Source organism: Anser anser (assembly GCF_964211835.1).
Source record: "Anser anser genome assembly, chromosome: 13".
Classification (NCBI taxonomy): domain Eukaryota; kingdom Metazoa; phylum Chordata; class Aves; order Anseriformes; family Anatidae; genus Anser; species Anser anser.
Window position 1 is genome coordinate 21,464,609 of NC_139734.1, and position 11,263 is coordinate 21,475,871.

An 11,263-nucleotide genomic window follows, 5' to 3' on the forward strand; every position below is an offset into this window, starting at 1 on the left:
GGATCAGGGTCTAAAAGAGCAAAGACCTACTCCTAACAAAGATACTTGAATAGGGACAGAAAGCTGTTAATCGGAGTCTCCTGGCAGAACTAGATGCTGACACAAACTGATCAGCACACACGTTGCCTTCACTTAGTCTGTGCCATAGGCCAGGTGATGGTTTTGTAACTAAGGGGTCTTGGGAAATAACTAGTGGTTATTGTCACACTTGGTGTTTATTGCTGATGCATCTTGAAAGGTTGCAAATGCAACTTGTTTATTCAATCTCATGGTCAAGACCTGGGAGAGTCTCATTTGTTTCAGCTGCAGTCAGCTGTGGGAATGGGGAGAGGAGAACATCTCCTGCTGGGGAGCAGCTGGAAGGAGATACCAGGGGTAGCAGGCTGGGCTGAGCATGGTTTGGGTGAGCGTGGGGCAATGGGGCTCTGCTGGCCCTTGTCTGAGGGCTAGGGAAGGTGGGCAGGTTGTGTGTGCTCAGTGATATCTAACAACGTGTTGTTTTTTTTTGCTCTAAGGCCAAGTAGCTACTGTTAGAAAATATGTCTGTTCCCCGTAACCATCAGAGTTTAGTTCTTTCATGCACAAGTGTGGCTCTGCAGGGTAAGTTGTGTATTGAAGCCTGCAACATCATTGTGGAAACGGGGGAAAAAGCAGGTGTCTTTCAACAGAAAAAACAGCAACTTCTCTTTTTAATTGGGGAAAAAAAAAGAAAAAAAAGCCTACCATGGGTATTAGAAAGAGTAATGCTAATGTGACTTGCACTCAGAATCTTTGTGATGGTATTGGATTGTGCCCAGTTTAAAGCCAGGTGAGGCTATGAGGTGTACCAAGAAGGGGTTGAGGAGTTGTTTCTTGGGAGTGTTATACAGATTTTCATGTTGTCTGTTCTAATAATTGCTAGCATGGTGACAAATTTGGCTATTCATAACCATTTTGGAGTTGTCTATTTCTGTTTTCCTCCTCTCCTAGTCAGCTGGAATTTTATTTTTCTAAACAAGCTGTTCTACAGTATTACGCTTATTAGGATTTAAAAAAAAAAAAAAAAAAAGCCGTGTAATTGAACTCTTTCTCTTTTCCTTTATGTAATTTGTTCACAAAGTCATGGAATATTCCTGTTAAGAAAAATAAGAAACCAACCATATTATGAATGGGTTTCATCTGAAGAATATATGGTTTTAGATGCACTAAGATTAAATTATTTGGCACTAAGAGGTTTTGGTCCATTCCCGCTGGAATGACAAAGTCCTGATGAAATAATTGCTAAAAGGAATTGATTTTAAAATAACATGACCTGTGCTTGAAAAAAATTGGCCTCAGATAGTCCAGTAAGTTGCTTTTTCCCAGGCTTGCTTATTGTTTTATTTAAAAGCTCATTTAGAATAGACCCATTAACTGGTCATATTCACTAATTATGAGCTTGTCTTTTCTTTGGCTTATAAAGGCTTTGGATTGAGGTCAAAAAGAAAAGGGATGTAGTAGGCAATTTTAAATTGCCGATTTTTCTCATTCTAATATCAGTTTTGTTTGGCTTGTTTGCATTATGCAAATGAAACCGTGGTCCCAGAGCCTAAAACCTTCTAAAATGGTGCGAACTGAACAGTGGGGCTGTTGTCTGCTGCTGCTGGGAGTGGTTCACTCAAGGGCACGAGCATTAATCCTTCCCTGTTTGTAGAAGGGGATGTTCCTAGGGCTGCAATCGCGTGTCGTGGTGGTGCATCATCCCGACAGCTTGCTGTCACCATTGAGCTGGAAGGTCCCCTACCCGTTGCTCATCTCTGTCTGCTTTGGGATGCTGAGATCCTGGTTTCCAGCCGAGAAGTTTCTCTGCCTTGTGTTTCCTGGCCAATTTCTCCTGATAATTCCTATGTGGCGCTGCCCCAGATATCTTAAAGCAGTAACTTTGTGTTAATGCGTTTACACCTCAACAATCTGCAGCACGCATTGTGTTCAATTCACTGTTTTTGTCCAGAAATGAAGTCTCAGATATCTCCTGTTGGTCATTTGGGGTCTTTTGTAGCCCTGATGCATGGCAGGGGGTCCCCCCATGTACAGGGTGGGCTCTGCCTTGAGACCCTGCCTACTTCTTTGGTTGATGCCGAGCAACGCGATCGCATTTACTGAAGTGAGATTACTCCCTTCGTGAAAAGTTCAGTTGTTACCTTGTAGTTGCTAATTGGATAAAAATATTTTTATTAGCTTTGGACACCAGCCACTGGTGTATATACTGTTTGTATATATATTCACAGTGTGTATATATATATATATATTTCACTGTACTTCTCAAAACATCCCAGAAATCATTAGGTTTTTCAACCAATCATTGTGTGAAATATTTTCTAGCGTTACATCTTTTTATTTTTTTTCTCCAACCTAAAAGCACCATTTATGTTACTTGGAGAACACTGCTGCCTACTAGAATGTGAAAATAGGTTTCATTCAATTAATGAACTGGAAACAGGAAGACATTACATAGTAAATGAGGTTTACATATGATAATGTTGGATTTGTCATGTAAAAGATTGCTTCCTTTCAGCTCCCTGAAAGGACTAAATTTTGCTTTTGTACAGATTGTACAATGCTAATAAAAAGAGAAGACTGTATGGAAAGCATAACAATAAACTAAATCTATAATTCTAATGAGGAGAAAAAAGACAATGGTATTTTAATACACATGTAGATCAGAATTAGGTGGTGGCATTGAAGGCTAGAGGCTCAGTCACAGCTTTGCGACAGACTCCGTACGTAGTGCAGCACATCTGCCCGATGCCTTGTACGATGTCCCCATGCACTTTGGCTGGGATGGGTGTGGAGGAGGAGTTAGGGCATCATCCACTCCTTGCCAGTTTTGGTCCTATTCAGTAGATGACATCCAGTGACCAGAAACCAAGGAGTTCCTATCCAACGCTACCTGAAAGCTGCTTTCCTGCGCAGGTCGCCCCAGGGAAGGAGAGGTGGAGCACTGTGTTTTGTGTTACTATAACTCTTTTTCTTCAGTCATGTATTAGTCATACCTTTTTTGATCTAGCTGATAAAACTCAGGTAACAAACAATAAATATTATCCACTTGGTTCAGTGTCACCACCTGTAATGATCCGATCGTAAGTCTTACAGAATGTTTTTTTTTTCTAAGTTTGTGTCATAGGAAGTGACATTGCAGAACCTTGGCACTCTGTAATGTGGAAGTCTTTAGCCTTCGTTGCAGAGGAAATATTCAAAATATAATTTGAGGATAGAAAACACAGGAAGTCAATGGGAAATAAAATTTGAAAAGAACACCTGAAAAGATCCATGATTTTTCAGATGGCTCTCATTGTTCTGTATGCCCATACCTACTTTTTCTGAATACATGTTGGCAGTGTTTCTGGCTTTTTATGCGTGTTTTATCCAGTGTGGTATCTGGATGAGTTTGATGCATCAGTGACTATGGTCTTTTTTTTTTGTCTTTCTGTGCCAAGCCTGCCTGCCTTCCATCTAGAGGGAGAGAGGCTTGCCCACATCGTCGTCTACGTGTCCTCGTGCTGTGGAAATTGTCTTCAAACCTCAGAACAAATGTACTAACCCTCTTTGCCAAAAATAAACTCAGTCTCTGACTTTCCTTATAGAAGACATCAAGCACGGTTAATCAGCATGATTGCAACAGTAGACTTTCACTAACTGCAAGACTGTTAATTATCTCTCCCCCTAATTTTCTCTTTATTAAACTAAAGTACATCATCCTATTCCCATGAGTCACGCTTCAGCCCTGACCATTCTTGTTTTTCTCCATTGGACTTTTAAGATTTCTTTTTTTTTTTTAAATATAAGCTCAAGACTGGACACATTATTACAGTTGAGACCTCACCGTATTGAGGGTCTCGCATAGGATGCTCTTGTTAATAAGTCCCTGAAATTACCTTTTTGGAACAGTTTAATTCCTTTGTTTGATGCTCAGCTCGTAGGCAACTATAACTTTGAAATTCTTTTCTGTAATACAGCTCCCTTACTAGCTATTTCCCATTTGCATTTGATTTCTCCTCTATAAGTGTAACACTTTACTCTTGGCTTTATTGAATTTCATCTTAATTTCAGACCATCACTCCAAACTGTTAATATCTTCCTGGATTTTGATCCAGACCTCCCAAGGGTTCCCACCATCCCAGCTCCTCAACATTGCAAATTTTATAAATGTAATCTCTTTCCCTTTAACTGAGTCATTATGAAAATATTGAACACAGCTGGAGCAAGGACAGATCCCTGAGGAATCTCACCTGAAATTTCCTCCTGATTTGACAGTGAACCATTGATAACTGCTGTTTGAGAGCAGTTTTTCAGCCCATTGTTCACTCACCTTATGGTAATTTTATCTAGTTCTAGACCATATTTTCTTAGTTTTATTATAAGGACGTCATGTGAAACAGTATCAGAAAGCTTACTAATAACAAGATGTATCGCATCTACTATGTTTCCCTTATCCGCAAGGCCAGTTATCCTGTCAAAGAGGGAAATTAAATTGGAGAGCTCTGTGTGCATGCGACTTTTTTTTAATCAAGCCATTTGAGTTATGACCCCTGTAATATTAGATAAATTTTTCAGAAATAACAAACATGCTGGCTTTCTCTAGGCTACCACTATAAGACAGTTTGCTTCTTTTTGAATAACCCGGTGAAATGAAATTAAGAATAATGGTTTGAAAGCCACAAGCCGTTATCTGACTGTTACCAAAGACAAAAATTAGGGTGGGAGCAACAAGCCTTCCCCCATAATAGTGTTTTCTTCATTTCAAGCTGATCAGTAGGAAGTGGATTTAGAAGTGCTTTAAATTATTTCTCGTCATTTACTGGTAATCTAACCAGCATGTACTGCATGTACACTAAGTGCTGATTTTTTTTAAGCATAAGAGGAAGAGCAAAAGAACTTTTTATTCTAAGTCATTCTGTAATTTACACATTTTTGTATCAACCCACTTACTAGTGCCATACATAAGTGTTTCCTCTGAACAGATTTAATTTTTAATTTTCCTGAATCAGTGTTAACCAGGAAAAAGGTAATTGTTGTCAAGAGTATTCAAACTGTCAGAATATCATTCAATCTAAAAGCTGTTAGAATCTGTGCAAAAGTAATTACTGAAACTCTATTCAACTGTAATAATAACCTGCCACTGATGACAGCAATTACTGGGGAAAGTGTAATAGAAATCAAAGGCGCATTTTTCTCTGACAAGTACATTTCTAACTAAGGTTTACATTGGCTGAATAGTGTTGACAATGATGATGTGCTGTATCACTCTTAATCACGGTTGGCATGATGTTACAGTTTGAACTGCTCACTGTTAGAGGGGGACTAATTGCGTGTTTCATTTGACACTGTCCATGCTTTCTGTACATAGGAATATATATTATAGATGAGCAGGGTTTAAGTGTTGTGCCTCATTGCATGACTCACATCCTTTTTAAGTGTAGGTTGTAAGTACTTTTGCATTTAACATAAAGGCTCCAATTAGAATCGGGATGAACCAGTTAGGTCAACTTCTAGTATGTACAAAACACAGGGATGGGAAGGAGCAAAGTGGCAAGAGTCAGCCCAGCTAACGGGGGTCGTGCGCAGCCCTGCTCTGGATCCCCCTCCCCAGGAGCAGTAGCTTTCCGATCAGATAGACTCGAGAAGATGGCTTGGTGCTTTGAGTGATGAGGAGTCACTGAAGCAAGGGGTCTGCCAATAGTAGTAGTAATATTTCCCCTCTTACGGTCATATCCGATTGTCAGTGCTTCCCTTCAACTTGAATGAAATCTGAGGCATATGTTGGTGCACACAGGTGCCAGGAGGAATGTCTCCCCCGCTTTGGTGGACTTGCCAGAAGATATATATAATTATACTTTATTTTGGGAGGGAGGAAGAAAGGACATCCTTCTTGACAGCATTTGCCCATTTCTTCATCTACAGATGAGGAGCTTCCTCCAGATTTTTCCCCATTGTGAGCACCTCCTAAGAACAGAGCCATTTCAGACCAATCCATCCCCCACGCTTCACTTCAATATCCCTCATGCATGCCTCCCAGGACAGCCCCCACTTCAGAGAACAAATTCAGGAGACCTGTGCCTTGGGAGCAGTGATGGGGCAGCTGCATGGAGTGCCAAATGTGTTGGTCCCATCCAGGCGTTCTCAATACCCAGAATGTGCTAAAGCGTTACACCAAATTTTAGCAGGTTTTTGTTGTCTTCATGCTCACCAGAGTAACTTTAAGGATTGAAGATGTCTGGCTCCAGAGCAAAGCTAATGAGAGCAGTTTCAGAACAGGCTGATAGTCAGGCCTCCATGCAAGAAATCAGGGTCGTTGGGTTTTATAGAGCGAAAGAAATGCAGATAACTGGATGACACTGTGCAATTAATCGCATCTCTCTTGTGAGGGTTGTTTTGTCCTTCATATATTACCACAGTCCATAAACCCATGTTCCCTGCGAAGGCTGACGCTCCATTTATGTTGTAGGCAGAGCCAGATGCCTCTACCACCAAAACTCTGTAGGAAAAGGCAGTGCAGAATCCAGGCGGAGGGCAGGAAGATAGAGAAACAAATTCTCTTAGTTCACCAAATGGGCTAAATCCGTTAAAATTAATCCAATCTGCCTGCAGAACCTTTTTATGCTTCCGGGAGGCTTTCCAAAGTGGATTTTAGGTAGTACCGCATCGCAATAAAATCACTGACCGTTCCTGCAATCCCATTTCCTCAAGATATTTCTGAGCGTTTACAAAGCTCTTGCATGCACTTTAATGTGTGCCTGTGTGTAGTCCCGGGAGGCTCCTAGGACGATGGTGTGGACTTAAGCACATGCCTAACTGCTCATCGAATCAGGGCCTTGCCTGGCTCCAGACAGGGAACTGCCAGGAGGAGTTCATTGTATCGTTCTACTTATTGCACTAATTGCCTGTTTATGTTTTCTGACAGCCAACACTACCCAATAATTTTTATAAACAGAGGCTTTTTAACAAAATCTACTAAATAAAAGTCACAGCTCCCGAAAACAAAAATGATTTTAAAGGAAACTTGATATTTTCCCTTCTGATTTTCCTATTGATGTTTAACAGTTGCATCAGTTGGGTCCCTGGTGTTCTGTTAACATGTGGCTCTCTTTTATTATAACATAACAATAATGCAATTCAACTGCAAACATGTGTTAAAACACTTCTAGATTTTGTGCACACCTTATTAATTATACTAACTACAAAATGATGGGGTCTTTGACAATCGTCTCTATAAACTCTTTGGGTTGCTGAAATGATGGACTACCTGAATGAAGGTAGTGCTTTTCTGGTTTATTGAGCAGTTGCAGGCAGGCGTTCGTGTGACTAGGTGATGGGTGTATTTGTGAGCAGTTGAACTTCATTCCTTAGTTGAATTAAAAGATGAGAGAGTGATTAAAAACAAAACCACCCCAGGACCTCCTCCCTGATATGGGCTTTCTATCTAAGAGAAAAATGACGGGAGCTATGCCTGAGCGGCAGGGTGGAAGAGCCTGTGCACGGTCTGTGCTCTTTGCTAGTTGTGGACACTGGATTTTCCTTTGGAGGGCTGCAACCACAGGTGGTGAGTCTGGGCAGGTAACTGTGTGATTTGCAGGTGCAACTGTGTGAAACATACATATATAATAAACTATAAAAAGTATTGTGAGTTTTCCCACTATGTCCGTCAAAACTGGGAATTTAGGGACATCATTGCTAATGATGGATTTTCCTTTACCCATTTGGCTTTCCAATTCTACGTGTGCTGACGGCACGTAAGAAAACCCCATCATTAAAAGATTAGAAATGATTAGTTAGGTCTCCCCCTGATTAGGATTTTGACTTTAAAAGAAAAGGCAAGTTACTTGCCTTCTTTTCTTTGTCCTTAAAAGCCAATATTTTAGAGCTTTGCTCTGAAAACCTGAGGACCATAACTTTTTAAAAGCAAGAGAGCTGAGATTAATGGATATCGTATAAATAACACTGTCTCAAGACAGCTGAGACTTTAAGAAAAATACAAATGATCACAACTTTGATGAAGTTATCAAGGCTGAAAATCCAGTGTGTGTGGTAGAAAACTGTAAAGTGTAAGGTACAAGGCTTTTTTGAAAACAGCAGACTTGAGACACCACATTTTAAAACCCAAGCTCTTCCACTCTTTCTGCTTCTGTTCCAGCTCTACTTTTTTCCAGCTCTACTCAAACATTCCCTGCCTGGAGCTTGTATTCCTCTGGTTTCATACAAGGGGGAAAACCAGGAAAACAGAGGAGCTACTTCCAGGATTTACCTTCTTTAATGGTAAAATTTCTTTCTAAATTTGCACATGTGGGCCTAAATGCCTCTTCAGTTATTGTCACTTAGGAGTCTGACTTTTTGTCTTTTACATTTCTTTCCCAAACTTTTTTTTATTGTTATTTATTTATTTATTTCATCTATTATGTACGAATTACAGTCTTGTGGCGAAGTGTTGCTACTGCTGAATTCACTGACGCCAGCTGAGGTTGCACAAGTGACCTTTGTTCCTGGTAAATGGACACACATTTAGTATTCTCTGCTGAGATTTTTTATCTAAGCTAAGGCTCAGAGCTGCCATCAACTTGTGCTTTTCCACTAATACCTAGTAATGCTATGCTAGTTTACCCAGGCTGAAAATCTGCTGAAAATAACAAATGATGGAGACTTGTTATTGGAAATCTTCTTTAGAGTCTTCTCATTACAGTAGTAGACTGAAGAGCAACAAAACAAACAAACAAATGACAATGGAACAGAGTAAAAATGCCTATTTTACAATTAGGCTTCAGGTGATCTAGAGCAAACCATATCCAATGGAAATGAGATAAGCTGCCCTTTGACTAGATCATGCTAATGCCAGCAGCCCATTTTCTCCTCTTAAATATTTCACTTACTCTGCATATCGGATTTAGCCCTGGAGCTTTAGTTTCTCTTTCTGCAATGACACTCAATCTTTGATAATTTTGCTTTCTACCAAGTGTACGTTTAGTCACATCGAACACCTAATAAGCTGGAGTACCTGGCTTAAAGATGCACCATTACCATCGTATCCTGGCGTGACCACCTCAGACAATCACAGAGAAAATGCTCTCCAGGCCAGTGATGAGATTTCAACGTGTGGCAGTAAGGACAACATCTGCTTTGCATATTTCTACTTGCCTACATAATCATGCATAGCTTTCTATTGTTCCAGAAGTTACTCAAGCATATAATAGAGTTTCAATGAGTTCAAATCTCCTGTTTTAGATGGTGTTTTAGTGAGTTGTTTTTCTGCCTCAGCATGGATTAGTTTTTTTTATTTTTATTTTTTTTACTAGCCCTGTCAGATCCAGAGAAGTACATGGAGACGGTGTGTAGGAGACCACAGACTCTAAATATTGAGTACAAGGCTGTGCCACAAATTCAGAAGTGTAGGTGGACAAAAATAATACCTGAAATGTGCTTGTGATGCCTGTTCAGTCACCTCTGGTTGTGGTCACATAATGAACCATGGACAGAGGAGCTGGACTAAAGGGTCCTCTGTCCTGAGCCATGTGCTCCCTTCCCCATGTCTTGTGCAGTTTCTGTTGTAATAATCTAAGAAAAAAAAAACATTGAAAATAATTAAGTCTTTCTGGGCCTATGTTGCAGTAAATAATTTCAGTTTAAGCATGCGAAGGATTGACTCGTGAAGTAGGAATGGGAGCACAGCATCAGCTCCTGGGAGAGGCAATGCCCTCTCGGGCCGGCTGACGCCCCCTCCCCGCTGCCTGCGTGCTCTGCTCCTAGCCCCTTCCAGCCAGCTTGGCTCGAACTGTTTGAATTTCTGGTCCCAGCTATCCCGGCTGATTTATTTATTTATTTATTGCCTGGAGAGAATTAAAGTGCTCATTTGAACTGTGTTTCCAACAGATCAGTTCAAAACCTCCAGCAAGAGGGTTTTAATGAGCAGCTGGGGGAGCAACTTCTTCCTGGCGCAGGCAGCTCCTAGCGAGGATATCTGTGCATATCCTTAAGACATTTTAAGAGAGAGAACAAGTTTATATCTTTAAATCATATTAAAAGTGACTTCAGGTATTGCACTGCTCTAAGTCATTTGATTCCTTAGGACGGCGTGGTGCCCACATCTGCCATTAGCACATCCCTTTAATGATCAAGGCTGGACTGTTCAAACGAGCTTAAGCAAGTTAGCACTCAAATCCCGTGGGTAGCCAGCAGGACAGATTTGAACACATCAGTCCTGCTTCTTAATTAGATCCCAAAATCTCAAAGTAAAAATCAAGTGATGCTTTAAACAATTCTTGTGTAATTGCTGTCTTAGTTATTTTTTCCTAAGGATTTTCAACCTTGTTTCAGAAGATTACATCAGTAGTGCACTTAACATTAAGCATGTAAATAACCCCATCTCTCCACAGCAATAATTTCAGCAGCCGTTAAGTCATATGAACACCTCTGGAAGTTAGGTGAATGCTTAAATGTTTTGCTCAATAGAGGTCTAACATTAAACAGGTATTTATGTGCTTTGCTCCATCAGGGCCTTAAAGATATAATTTAAGTAGATGGGTGTCTTCTCCTAATGACTATAATAAAGGAGCAGTGAGGGAAGGTGGTGGGAAAGTGTCGGATGCAGTGATGCTTCAGGAGGGTGCAGAAATGGATTAGAAAAATTTCCTCCTCTTTTACTTTCCTTTTCTCGAGCACAGGAAAAAGGAATCTCACCCTTTTCTTCAGGTGGGCAAGTGAAAGGACTGTTTTCAAGACAGCTTCATGTAAATTTTCATTTTCTTTCTGTACATGTGGTCACTTGAACAACAACAACAAAAAAATCAGTCTGGCAGGCAGATGTGCTCTGAGAGGCTTTTCTGCTTCCTCCAAGGGAGAATGCTTAAAAATACAAATAAACTTGCTAAGGGCTATATGATGCACAAGTGCTTTATTAGCCATTGTTCTGTTATATGGCCCATCATTCTGCCTTAATACATGCACAGCAAAAAGTCCCCATGTTTCAGAAATCACAAACCTGTGCTGTTTGTCTTAGGTTTTCTCCAGTGGACAGCATGCCATTATTGTCACGCTCCCTGGTTATATTTAATGCAAGGAGGATGCAAGTCCTTTAAAAAATGTCACTTCAGTGGTACTCTATGCATTTTTATTCCTGAATATTAAGTCCCAATTTTTATAGCCTTAGCTCAATCTGTGGCTTCATAAAACATCATAAATTGGAGCTTAGCTTTACAGGCAAGCAAGATGATTTGATAAGCACGGGATTGTCCCTACTACATCAAATAACGTTTCCTCT

At 40.4% G+C, this 11,263-nt stretch overlaps 1 long non-coding RNA gene across 1 annotated transcript; it reads left to right on the forward strand.

Moving 5' to 3' along the window:
- Nucleotides 1–332: 332 nt before the first annotated feature.
- LOC310880622 lies at nt 333–4,933 on the forward strand. Its single transcript, XR_014571824.1, has 3 exons — nt 333–403; nt 516–600; nt 3,456–4,933. It is a non-coding gene; the product is annotated as an uncharacterized lncRNA (long non-coding RNA).
- The last annotated feature ends 6,330 nt before the right edge of the window (nt 4,934–11,263 follow it).